A 14,404-nucleotide genomic window follows, 5' to 3' on the forward strand; every position below is an offset into this window, starting at 1 on the left:
TTTCGGGCTTCAGCTGGTAATTCCAGATGATGTTGGGATAGATGATCTTGAAGGTCCCTTCCAGTCCTGAGATTCTATGGTTATAAATCCATCGTTTGATATTAAAAGAAGAACTTTTAAAGGTGTTTGCAGGGAAATAACAGAATAATGGAAGGGGAAGTGCAGAGAGGATTTTTTAGGGGTTGATAAGCAATCACCTTATTTTGCAATATATTTTTTAATTGCCTATTTGTGGCAAATGCTGGGTTGTAATCAAGTGGCTTTTACAATAATAAAACACTTCTCCAATTAAACTGCACCGTGAAGAATTCAAAGATGAATAGAAGTGGTTCTTGCCCTTAAGAAGCTTATTTATAGGCATCCCTTATAAAATTGACTTCTTTTTATGATGATAAAAGTAATATATGTTTATTGCAGAACGTTTGGAAGCTACCAAGGACTATAAATAACCCATAATTGCCCCACTAGAGAAGATCATTTTCAATATTTTTACTATTTCGATGTATTTCTTCCATACACATTCCAATTCACATTCATATGAATTTTTGATATTATGTATCCTATTTTCTTTTTTTTTTAATATTTTATTTATATATTTGAGAGAGAGAATAAGCAGAGGGAGCGGCAGAGGGAGAGGGAGAAGCAGGCTCCCTGCCTAGCAGGGAGCTTGATGTTGGACTCAATCCTGGGACTCCGGGATCATGACCTGAGCCGAAGGCAGCAGCTTAACCGACTGAGCCACCCAGGTGTCCCAATGCATCCTGTTTTCACCTGCTCCTTAAACTTCATAATATAATTGCACATCTAAACAGCACTGTGTCTCAGAACACAGCTGAAGTGACTCATTTGGTGATATTTTAAAAATCCTACCTGGATGAAATGGACAAAAAGATGCACATCTCCATGGGAAGGGGATCAAGGAGTAATCCTGTTCACTTGATCGATTCTGTACTTGATCAGCCATGATTAAAAAAAAAAAAAAAGCCCAAATGGCCAAAATGACCCCAAAAAAATTTATTTAGTGGCCATATATAAAAGCTAAATGGAGACAACAAAAATTAATATGAAATAAAAATTACAAAACACATCTTTTAACGAAAACAAGAGCTTCAAAAAAAACTACTATCCTGATTTACTCAGATTGATCTTTCACCTGGGCGATTACTGAATAATTCTTTTGCTCTTTTTTTTGTGCCTGAACGTCCAGTTTCTTTGTCCTTAGCAGAAAATTTTATAGACTCTCTGTTTCCAAACCCGCAAATATACTGTGTAAAGTTACAAAGTACGTGATTCTGGTTCTGTATGTAATTCCAAGCCAGGGACTAACTTGCCGACATGTTAACTAGCCCTTAGGAGTTGTAAACAGAAAGTATACTGTAACAAACAAAATGGAAGAAAATAGAAAATTTTCCATTGCGTTTGTGGTTCTGATTTCTTTCCCTTTGGTTCTTTGCTTCAACACTGAAACAGAGTCCGTGGGTAACACTGATCATTGTGGCTGGCAGTGACAAGGGAAAAGGGACCTTCCCAGGGCAGTCTCTCCTGCTTCTCAGATTACTATCTTTGACTCATCAAATCAGCCTTTTTTGGTGAGAACTGCATCAGGCCACTTATTTCAGAGAACAATAACCACTCCGCAGTGGTCTGGCCGAATGCAATACATTTATAACCATTTTAAAAGATTCCTCGCAGAGTTTTATAAAGATATACGATATACGATATTAAACCGGAAAAATAGTACTAGGTAATAGGGAAATGAAATCCTCCACTAAAGTTGGTTAGCTTTTTCAGAAAAACCCTAAAGATTTTAGCAAATTTCTCAGCAGGTTTCTATTGTTTTAGTTCTTCCCCTAAATAGTAGTTGATGAAGTCCTGGATGTTAGGAAAGCAATTGCTTTGTTATTCTGTCTGGGCTGACTTTTTTCTGATAAGCCTGCCATAGAAAGCGCCCCCCCCCCAACGCTTTAGAAATTGTTCAGGAGATTTTCATCTAAAAGGAGAAAGGACGGTGCCTGGCGAGGTGATTAAGGAAGGTACCTGGACTCAGGTAGAGTCTGTCTCTCATTTGAGTTCTCAGACTTTTTTTAAATGTCTGACCATGCGTTATTAGGACCCACTTGCCTTATTATTGTTGTTATTTTAATTCCTGAGTTAAATTTAAGAAGCATGGAAAGAATCAACAAGCCTAGAATGCCTTTCCTCTCTATATCACAAAGTTCTATTTAGTACTTGATTACAAATATATACATGCATACATCTCATTTGATCCTTACTGTCATTTTGTAACATAGGAAAGTTCTTTTTCCTCTTTTCCCCATAAGGAAATAAATTGAGAGACTTTTATAAGTTGCCCCATATCACATAGTTAGGAAGAGTCAGAGTTAAGAATGGAATCTTGGTTCCATGTCTTATGGTTCAAGTATCATGTTTTCACATCCAGATGCCCCTATGGTATAAGTTTTACATTTTCTAATTGATCTATGAGTCTCACCATAAGGAATTTAACAGAAATATCTAAATCTCTAACACCGAAGATGTTGGAAAATTTAAATTCAGCATAATTACAGTTTCTTAACTTACAGGTTGCGCTATTTCCATTAGTGTTTTCTAAGGCTTTGGGGCCATAAAGATCCAAGTTCAGGCAGCTTCCGATGCCAAACAGTTGACCTTGTTCTGGTCCACATCACAAGCTATACAGCTGACCAGTGAACTAACAAATGTACCCTTTTACTCTGGGTATGAAAGATTATGCAAGGGGGCAGTTGGGGAGGAAACTATTTTCCTCTATACTCTTAGATTCAGTTAGGGGGGGGCTGTGAATTAGAATAACAAAAGGCAGATTAACAAGAGTAAAGGCATACAATTGTTATTATTCCTTTATAAAACAAAAGAATTTGTGTATACAGGAGTTCACAGAAAAGTTATCAAACTCGAAGAAGTAGTTAGACTTTGGGGGCTTGTATACCCTTCTTAAAAAAGGAAAAGGGGACTAGACTTCAAGGGAGGATAGGCTGTGGGGAAGTGACCGAGACATATGTAGCAGCAACTAATAGAAGATAAGGATTATTTCAGTGAGATATTTTTATGAAAACTCATCTTGACTCGCCATATCTTTCATGGTAAGAGTCACTTTTTCTTCTTGGTATCGGGGTGGGGTCTGAGAGGTAGGTGGTAGGAAACGTCATCTTCAGAGGGAAATTTATGCCTTACTTCTCTCAGGTAGAGAAGGGGAAGGCAGAGAACTACATCTCTTGGTTTTCAGTTTTACTGTTTTAGTGGGGAAAGCAAGCCGAACTCTATTTCTACATCAGTACGCTATTGAGCTCAGTTTTTTAAAAACCTTATAAATAAATCCATTCAATCTTAGCCAGCTTGACCTCACGAGATAAGATTCTTCCTCTTTCTCCTTTTTTCCCCTTTTTTCACAGATCCTTTCCAATTTTCTATATCTGTTCAGGTTTTTGTCCATTTTCTACTTTCTCCTTCTGGAATAGGCTTTAAATGACCTCTAACCTACTTTAGGGCAAAACCACTTTTTTTTTTTTTTAAGGAAAACACATCTTCCACTTTCCTTGTTTACTTTGCATACAGAGGGTTTTTTTCTCCTTCATTCTTATTGTTCTTATAGTTCATTTACATATATTGATTAGAATTCTTAACTCTCAGTAGCTTTAATTTCCAATGAAAACTAAGAAGTGGACAATTGGGAACTGTCACAGTCCACATTCTGTAGCAGATGAGCAAATTTATGAATATACCATTCAATAGTGTCTAAAGATTGTTTCCTCATAGCAATGTTTATCAGTGTGGCAAAGAACATGTTTACTAACATATTTTCGTCTTTCTGTAAAATTGGGAAGCCAAAAGTAAATAAACTTTAAGGTATGTTTAGTAGTTGATATTTCAGTATTTTATCTTATTTGGTAATGATCTAGATATTCAGTGAATAGCTATCATTTAACCTAAGTTTTAAGCTTTCAAGTTACCAAGAAGATTTGGGAAGATATTTTTAAACTGACACATTATAAAACACAGCTATTGTTGAGATGAAATTCGTCAGAACAATGACTCAATTTGATTAAAATCAAATATATAACTTTTATCATCTTAAACATCTAGTGGTTATATTAGCTTATTTGAGTAGTAAACTCAAGTGCAATAAGATGTACACGGATACTGTATTTAGCGTTGACAGCTCTGAAGATGTACTTGTTTTATTAAATCAATACTATTGTACTGGTTTTATTCGAGAAAGATTATCCTGGATCACATGAACTTGAAAAGCATTTGAGGGGTGCCTGGGTGGCTCGGTCGGCTAGGCGTCTACCTTTAGCTCAGGTCGTGATCCCAGGGTCCTGGGTCCTGGGTCCTGGGATCGAACCCCGCATCTGGGCTCTCTGATCAGCAGGGAGCCTGCTTCTCCCTCTTCCCCTGCTGCTCACCCTGCTTATACTTTCTCTGTCGGATAAATAAAATCTTCAAAAAGAAAAAAAAAAAAAAAGAAAAGAAAACCATTTGAGTTAGTGCCTATATTTCTGGGAGTTTCAAGAAAACTTAGAAGTGCCTACTTTTTCTAAGCTGATTTAGAATAGTTCTACTTTATTAATTTGGTAATACCATTAGGAGGTAAGAAAATGTCACGTATGTATACCACACATATGTACATTCATACATACACATATAATAGAGATTTAATGTTTTTTTTTTATTTTAAGATTTTGGCCATGGGTCAGGTATACATATAGAGACACAAAACTCACTAATTTCTATAAGTGTTGGTTCTCATTTTTGTCTTTTTTTTTAATCTTAATTATATTTATTAGATGGACCAAGGCAGTCATCTGCTCAAGATGCTCAATAAAAAAGCGAAAGCTTTTTACCAGCATTTGTGGGGGAGACGTTAAAGATTTTTCTTGCACCTGTGGTTTGTGGAGGCTGTGGCTTTAAGCCCAGGTGGTTGTTTCAGTGTCCTGAGAAGTTAAAGCAGCTCTTTGGACTGGGAGCCAAAGTTATTCCCTCAGAGGCTTACATTTCAAGGAGATGCCTCCTGTCCTTGGGAAGACTGTTCTGGGTGGTGGAAGATTTACATCTCAAAGCAGGAGAGAAAGGATACAAGCTTTCAGGTAGTTCTAAGAAGGAGTTTAGGCTCATATCTGCATATTTCTGGGGTTTTTTTTGTTTGTTTGTTTCTGTTTTTGCTCTTTCTGGGACAAAAAGCAAGTTCTCCTGACAGCTTAAGCTTTCCTAAGCAGGCATTATAAAAGGAGTTGGGGCTGGGGGTGTTTGTGGTGGGATCTTAAGTTTGCTCTAAATCTAATTTCTGCTCTTTCATTTTGTTAAGGGAGCCTTCTTAGGCTAACCATGATATTGGGGTTTTATTCTTCTTTCAATTTGATCTTCCTCCAGGTACCAATAAGACATTTATTTAGGGTGAGAGTTCTCTAAAAATTCTTTTAAATATAAAACCTTTTCCAAATCCAAAGACTGTCATCGGGCTATTGATGATTTAGGATCTCCAGAGGTATACCTGTTCCAAAATACGACGCAAGACCAATAAGCCTTTATAGGACTGAATCATGGCTACAAGAGGCATCAAAAGGAGGGTGCAGAAGATACAGCCCCAATGATCCAAAGTCACTCCTAAGAAAGCCAAAGAGAAAGAAAGCGAAGACCTTTGTTGGCACGCGCAGTAAGAATAATATTGGTGAAAACGCGTGTCTCCAGTCTCCCACAAAGTGAGAGGCCTCCAGTCCCAGACCTGCTAATCTCTCACACCAGGCAGGCCATTCTGACATGGGACTTTCCTAGCACTAATAAGGCAGCAGAGAAAAAGATGACAAGGGTGCGTTATGGGCTAAGATCCTTATTTGGACAAACTCCCCTGAGAGCTGAAACAGTCAGATGGAAGGGGATGTTCTAGTACCTTGTGTCTCAGGTTCCTAACCCGACAGCTAGTTACCTCCAGATGCATGCCCAATGACCTGCACTCCCAGCAGGTGGAAAAACAGAGAGAATGCTCTCCTAGATCTAAGTCAAGTTCTCAGGACCCAAAACGAGACAAAAGAACCTCATCTTTTTTTTTTTTTTTTTTAATTTTAAGTGACCTATAGCAAAGTTTATGCAAACAGATTCTGGTCCAGTGAAAACTGTAAGCCAGTTCAAACAACAGGCTCATGGGTCTTATGCGTATGTTTTACCCTATTATTCTCATCCCTCTGATGACCAGCACAACAAGCAGAGATGAGAAAACAGCAGCTCTCTCCAAGAAAGAAAGGATTAGTAATGAAAGTATGCAAACTAAAAATCAGAAAAGTCACAATACCCAATGTGCTGGTTCTTACAAATGCTTTCTCCTGCCAATCTAGCCTTGGAAAGAAGAACACAAGGAGAAGTTCTTGCTGCTGTCCCTCCACCCTCTGAGCAGAAATCCAAGAGGCTGATTTGGCAAGAACACTTACCTTTGCCAGCTTTATCAGGGGTCTGGAAATTTCAGCAACAGGATTCTGAGTGAGCGGGAATCCCAACCCATCCCAGCCCATCCTCATGTCAGAGCTGTCTGGGAGGAGAAACTTTTCCTCTATACTTGCTTAGGACTCCGAATTAGACCAACAAAAGGCAGATTAATAGGAGGAAAAAACAGGCAATTTTTATTAATATTTATGTGCACTTGTAGTTCACAGGAAAGAAGTGAAACAAAGAGTCATCAGGGTCTGGGACTTACATACCTCTCTTATGAGATGAGAGAGGGTTTGAACTCCAAAGGATGACAAATTCTAGGGAAGCGACTGGCAACTATATGGGGGAAGCTAATGGAAGAGAAGGGCTATTTTAGTAAGGTCTGTTTATGCGGGGGTTGACTTGCCCTCTGAGATGCAAAGAGTCATTTTTCTCTTCTTGGTATGGGAGAGAGGGAGCATCTTCCTCAAAGGAAAATGTATGCCTTGCCTTCAGGCAGAGAAGGGAGGGCAGAGAACTCTCCCTGCATCTGTTGATTCTTAGTTGCCTTCAGCTCAAAATAATCCTGATGTCAAAGTGCCATGTGTTGGGGCAGCATATTCTGGTCCCATTCAGGGTGACCTTGTCTCTTTCAGTGTAACTTGTCACAATTACGCTAGATCAGAAGCTTTCTTTTTTTTCTTAAGATCTTTTATTTATTCGAGAGCGAGAGCCCAAGCAGGGGGGACGGGCAGAGAGACAGGGAGAAGCAGACTCCCCACTGAGCAGGGAGCCTGATGTGGGACTCAATCCCAGTACCCTGGGATCATGACCTGAGCGGAAGGCAGATGCTTAACCGACTGCACCACCTAGGTGCCCTGAGTGAATGCATTCTTAATGTCATGAGTATGGTTTGCAGGAGGCAATGTCCACTGAAGAAACTAAAATGGTAGGTTGAGGCCAGTTATGTTCCCGTCTATTGGAACATTTCAGGGGTCTGTTGCATCTTTTGGCAACAGAGATCTGATGGAAGCATCTAAGTTAGGAAGTGTTACGATCTGCTTCTGTTCTTTATAGGAAAACAACTTTGGTGGCCATGAAAATGATAAACCAGAATGGGAAGAACTTGTTGACAAAGAAAACAATTAAGATTACGTTGCAGTCCTTTAGTCAAAGAGTAGTGGGGGGCACCTTCATACACTTTCAGTGGGAATATACACGGTTTCGGAAATACTTACAAATAAGTGTTTACCAATCCTTTGGAAATCTTTTGCCCGAGGGCACAATGACATAGGTAGAAGCGTGTTCAGTGCAGTAACGACCCAAAAGTCCATCCAGATGAGGTGGATTAAACTGTGATAGAGCTAAACAAAGTAATACTGTTGAACCATTAAAAAGAATTGTAGCCATATATGCCCCACCATGAAAGGAGGTCCAGAATATAAGGTTTTTGTTTTTGTTTTTTTTTAAGTTGCAAAACAAAGGGAAATTGGATGATGGTGGTCAAAAGGTACAAACTTCCAGTGAAAGGTAAATAAATACTAGAGATATAATCTATGACATGATGACTATAGTTAACACTGCTGTGTGGTATATTTGAAAAGATATGGTATGTTTGAAAAAGATCTTAAGAAAGAAAACTGAGGTTAATTTTCTCACCAGTCCCAATGGTAAGGACTTGAAATCAACTTTGAGAAAATGGAGGTAAATAAAATAGGGGTAAAAAAAAAAAGAGAGTAAATCCTAAGAGTTCTCATCCCAAGGAAAAATCTTTTTCTTTTCTTTTTTTTATTGTATCTTTTGAGATGATGGATTAAATGTGATATTCATCTCACTATATATGGAAATCCGGTCATTAGGCTGTCTGTACACCTTAAACGTATAGAGCGCTGTATGTCAATTACATCTCCATAAAACTAGGGGAAGAATTGCAAAGTGATATATACAATATAAACTCATATTTGTGAAAACAAAAACAAACTTTTCTATTTGGCTGTATTCATATGAAAAAATATATATCAAAATGGTAGCCATTGTCATTCTGATATATGAAATTATTAGGAGACTCTCACTGTCTATTTTTTATACTTGCATACAGTTTGAATTGTTTGTAGTATTCAAATATTACTTGTAATCTAAGAGAATACTTTAGACTTTTTAAACAGAGGGAGCTGGATTAAAGCAGAATGGCAGCAGGCTCAAGAGGGAAGCCTGGAAGCTGTCACCAAATTAGATTGGAGATGATTTGTTATTTGAGGGATAGAAGAGATTAAGAGAGAGGAGAAAAAGTTGAAGGTGACACCAACATATCTAGCTTGGTATGTTGCTTGTCTGATGTTTCTATTAATAGAAATAGAGAAAAGAAAAGGCAGAGGAGAATTTAATTGAGGAGGACGAGTTTGTAAGTTTCACTTTAGATTTAACTTGAGAGTCCTGAAAAGACATTTGTACACTTGCCTTGAACCACACTACTTTCCAACAAGTCATTAGTATTTACGATGTCTTGGCCGGTTGATGTGTGCATGTGGTGGTGGTGGGAGACGGGAGTTAATGTTTTTAGAGATTAACATTTTTATCTGTCTTGATCCTTTTACTTTCCTTTCATTCAGACCCTGAAATTACTGCTGGAGGGAAGGAATGTGGCATGGCCTGTGAGGTTCTGTTTTGGCTTATTTTGCTCCTTGAGCTTAGCCCCAGAAGAGGGAGAAGATTCTTAACTGTAGGGAAAGTGCCTTGGCCAGAACAGGTGAAAGAACATGGCTGTCATGGACATTTTTTTTTAAAAAGATTCTAGTAAGTTGGAGAGAAAGAGGAGAAGAGTGTTTACAGATTTGTGGGGAGAGCAAATGAAAAGATTCACACTCCACTTGTTGCTGGAGTGGATGTTGCTCCGTAATGCTGCTACGGAGACAGTAAGACACCCAGCCAAGGTTGTAGGACCCTAATGAATAGGCACCTTCACCTCATTGGCAGGAAGGATGGTGGGAGAGTGATGGAGGGACAGATGAGTACAGGAAGAATGACATCAGAGAAGAAATGACTGTTTATGTTGAGACATATGGCTTCACTTATAGCCACACAAAAGGCTCAAATTGTTGCCCCAAAACATCAAGGACCATCACCCCACACCACCCCATACCATGCACACTAAGACATAGTCTCTTCTCAGCAGTCAAGGAAGGTGGATACTTCAGGACCAAGGGGTCTCCTCAGTTCTCCTTCTGTCCATCCACCCAGCATCCTGGAAAAAAAACTCTGGGAAGAGGATCCTAAAAAGACTGACGTTAATTTTCTCACCAATCCCAAAGACTAAGGGTTTGAAATCAATTTTGGGGAAAGGAGGGTATGTTTTTGAAATATTTGAATTGTGTACTGAGATTTTTACCAGCTAGACCAGAGAAGATGGAAACTGTTCCAAATCACAGAGCAACCAGACGTACATGTTCAAACAATTATGAAAAACATAGAACAGATTTTTATCAACAAATACATCAGTAAGCAAACTTATGACCTTGCCTCATCATTCTTGGTTCTCATCAGTACGTACATACCACACATACACACGCGCGTAATTCTGTGGGATACAGAGATTCCTTAGAAACATAGGAGTAAGAGCTGCATATAGCCCTAAAGTTCTGTAGAAAACCTCTTCTTTAATATTGTAAAAATATGCACTTGTTCTCATTATTTTTCCAATCATCACAGACACCTCTGACCAGTTTTAGAACCCTGAGGGTTCACATGTGTTTCATACTTAAACTGAAAGGAGCCACGGTAGTTAGACGATTTTAAGTCTCTTTCGTTCAGTGGGCTTTGAGAACTTAACCAAATTATGATTTGTCAGTTGACTTGCGTGGCTTGGGTCTGAGTCAGTCAGACATACTCACTGATAAAAAGCCAGGAGCTCTCAAACGAGGCAAGACTTCAGTAACATTAAATCCACAATGTAAAGGCAAAGGGGGCTTTGGAGGGTGTTTCAGAGCAGAGGACGAGGTGATGGGTGGCGGTCAGGTTAGGAGTGCGCAGCTGTGACCCGGAATGCAAAGGGCAGCCTGAGGACGCTGTGATGTTATGGCTGCTGAGGAACTGGATTTAATGGACGGAACCAGGACCAGTCGGGTGGGACTGGCATAGAAGCCCCAGTCTTGCGCTCGACGTTGCTTTGGTTTCCTCAGTGCCAAGCACATGCCGAGTAGGCGGCTACAACGTGATCGCAGACGGGTTGTTCTATGCCACAGGCTTCCAGCTCCTAAGCTGGCCTTCCTGATAATTCGGGAACAAAGAGAAGGAAATGGGAGAGAGGGCACTGCATTATGGGGGAACGTGGGGAGTGGAGAAACCTCTAGGGGAATTGGAATTTAGCTGGAAAGATATTTCTGTGTGATACTCACATAAGCATACATATTTAGTCAGGATATTTTGAATTACTTTGAATCACTTTTCAAATAAAATTTATTCGGATTCTTTCAAAAATTGTGTCTACTTTTTTAAAGGTTTTGATGTAGGCCTTATAATGTAGCCAGTTAGCGTTACTACTACAAATTTGTCAAAGGAAATTTGATGTTGAAGTAACAGAATAATGAAATATGAATTTGTATCATAGCTTCATGATCCAAGAATTTCTTTCAATAGTTCTTATTTTTTATAGTTTTTTGTTGGTGGTGGTGGGGGTGCTGGTGGTAGCCCCCCCCCAGTTTTATTGAAATATATAGCTTATTTCTGTAGCAATATGTAATATATAATAGCTTATTCTTTTCTTTGCATTTCAAAAGGACTTGATAAGCAGAGAAAGACAATTATCATATGATTTCTCTCATCTATGGAACATAAGAACCAGGATGATTGGTAGGGGAAGAAAGGGATAAAGAAAGGGGGGGTAATCAGAAGGGGGAATGAAACATGAGAGTCTATGGACTCTGAGAAACAAACTGAGGGCTTCAGAGGGGAGGGGGGTGGGGGATTGGGATAGACTGGTGATGGGTAGTAAGGAGGGCACGTATTGCATGGTGCACTGGGTGATACGCAACTAATGAATCATCGAACTTTACATCAGAAACCAGGGATGTACTGTATGGTGACTAACATAATATACTTAATAAACATTAAAAAAAATAAATAAATAAAAATAAAAGGTTCAAGATTCCTTAAAAAAAAAAAAACAAAAACAAAAGGACTTGATAATAACAGCTAACATTGACTAAGCATTTATTTTATGTCCAACATTCTTCTAGGTACCTTTATCTCATTTATCCCATATAACAGCCTTAGATTATAAAGGCTTTTTATTACTGCCTTTCGTTGATGACACAAATGAAGCACAGAAAAGCTAGTTAACTTGTTCGAGACCACACAGCTAGGAAGTGGCAGGCCAAGATTTGAAGCCAGACAGGTTATTTTAGGATTTACAATCTTAAACACAATACCGTATTGCCTCTTGAGTACAATGAATGCTTCTGGAGGATTAATAGGATTGGTTAGAGGGAAGAATATCCATTTTTTCCTTCTTATAGTCCTGTGCTGTTCAAATTTGTTTATAATAAGTGTGCATTTATTTCGTAACTTGAAAACAACATAAAGAGAAGAAAAGCATTCTTTTAAAAATAGTGTCAGGGTATCTTTTGGTCTAGGTTGTTTTTTTTTTTTTTTCCTTTTTTTGTTTTAGTTTTAAAATGATCCAAATGAAGATAGATTCGTGGGAACACTTGGGACAATAAAATTGTGACCTTTTATAAAGACAGAGAGGTATGTAAATAAGACCATTTTAACGACACTAGAATAATGTCAAGTCACGGGCAACTGTTTTGTAAAATAGTTTATTTTAGGTAATTCTTTGTGTTCATTGGTGTACTGCACCTTGCATTTATGCAACCTTGTTTTATGCATATGATATATATGTAAATCTTTTTAGTGGCTCCTTTTTATTTGTGCTTCTCAACATGTTTAAGCAAGTGGAATCTTTCCATATGAGGGGCAAAAGAATGTGGGGCCTGAGACAGGCTGACAAAGAGGAAATGTATCCTGTCTGAACAAGCAAGAAAAGGGGAAAGGAGAGTAAAAATCCTTGCAACATGTAGCTCTTTAGAAAAAAAAAATGTGGCCATCATTTCTCCAACAGCAGCTGATTTGTCACTTGAAATAAAAGGCCTAGAAACACAGAGAGACTAGAAATGCCTCCCTGGGGCTCAGGCTCTGTCTGTCAAATGGGGTAACGGGTCAGCGGAATCAATTGCATGATCTAAAAAACTCCCTTCCAGTTCCACCTTTCTCTGAAACTCCTGGTCTGGTCTGTGGATACACGCATCGAGCCAGAGGTATCGTTGGATACAGAAAAGTTTGTCTCTTCTTTAAGGATAGAATTAAAGGCTTTTTTCAATGTGTATCAGTGAAACTCTGGGTGAGAAAACAAAATTTTTGATACGGAAATAGTCCAGTTGACCTCTGACAGTAGAAAATACGGTACTCCAAGTCAAATTACAAATTCATTTTATTTTATTTTATTTGAGATTTTATTTATTTGACACAGAGAAAGAGAGAGAGGGAGAAAGAGCATGTGCACAAGCAGGGGGAGCAGAAGAGGGAGAAGCAGGCTCCCCAGAGAGTAGGGAGAGACAATGTGGGACTCAATCCCAGGACCCTGGGATCATGACCTGAGCCGAAGGCAGACGCTTAACCGACTGAGCCACCCAGGCGCCCCCAAATTACATATTTAGATGGACTAGGAAACTTACTGGTTGCACTATTTTACTATTGCAACTCAAATAATATTTCCACATAGAAACGAGACCATCTGAATGGGAATGGGAAGAGCCAACCGGTGTGTGAAATACTTTAGAAATATTTTAATACTCCTCGAGGCCCAATTACGACCCGAGGATGTTGCTGTACTGGTTAGCAGTACTAACTGAGAGTTTTTCTAACACGTCCATAATCTCCAAACGTTTTCCAGCTGTTTACTGTAGCTCTCAGGGATTGGCAAGCCTGCATCAGAATATCTCCCTGCCAAGACTTGTCTGCAAATTCTTAACCTTTTTTTGTTTGCCAAGAACAAAGAAAAATTGTTGTAAACTTAGCTGCTGTTGTAACATATGAACGGTCTTTTCTGAAAATGCAAATGAGGCAAATAAGAATCATTACGTCATTGGCGGCATGCAGCTACATTTGGTTTCTGCTCTTGTGTGTATATATTACTTTCATACCTAACTTGATATATTTCATAGCGCTTTACCATTTTCAAAGCACTTGCATATGTGAATATCATTTGATCTTTTCTGAGACTCAATGTTTCTAATGTACTTCGCATTCAAAAACATTCGATGCTTCAATTTATGTGGTGCGTGCATCATACAACAAATGTTTTGATTATTATGGTATGGAAAATTTTATTATATCCCAAAATATTGGTTACGCGTATTTGGCAAAGTAAGCCATTGTCGATTTGTATTGCCACATGAACTGGCTTTTCGAATTCTACCAAATGCATCTGGGTATTTTTCTTTTCAAAGCCCAAGCATCATTTTATGGGTGGTTGTTCATGCCAGTAGGTAGAAAATAACCGATATTTTGGTCAGGTGGACTACTACTAAAGATTTGATAAGACTTAGTATATATATGTTATAGTGGAAACTTCATTTTTAACATATAGATGACTAACAAACCCCTTGCTTCCAACAAAACTGTACTTTGGGTTGCTCAGATTTTATTATTGTTCTATAAGGTGAGAGTTGTCAATTCACATTAGCTGTGAATAGAGAATTTATCAAGAATAGCAACTCATGGTTTTGTTTGGTAAGTGACTACCACACCCCTACGATAGGCAACATATTCTCTAGAGGATTCGAGGTACTTCAGAGAAGAAGGCTGTATTGAAGATCCGTGGCAATAGGGGTATATTTGAGTAATTCTATAAACGGGTAATTCTGGGTCAGAATAAGATCATGAAATTTGGCTAAAACCTGTCCCATTCCACCCA

Source organism: Ailuropoda melanoleuca, chromosome 18 (assembly GCF_002007445.2).
Source record: "Ailuropoda melanoleuca isolate Jingjing chromosome 18, ASM200744v2, whole genome shotgun sequence".
NCBI lineage: Eukaryota > Metazoa > Chordata > Mammalia > Carnivora > Ursidae > Ailuropoda > Ailuropoda melanoleuca.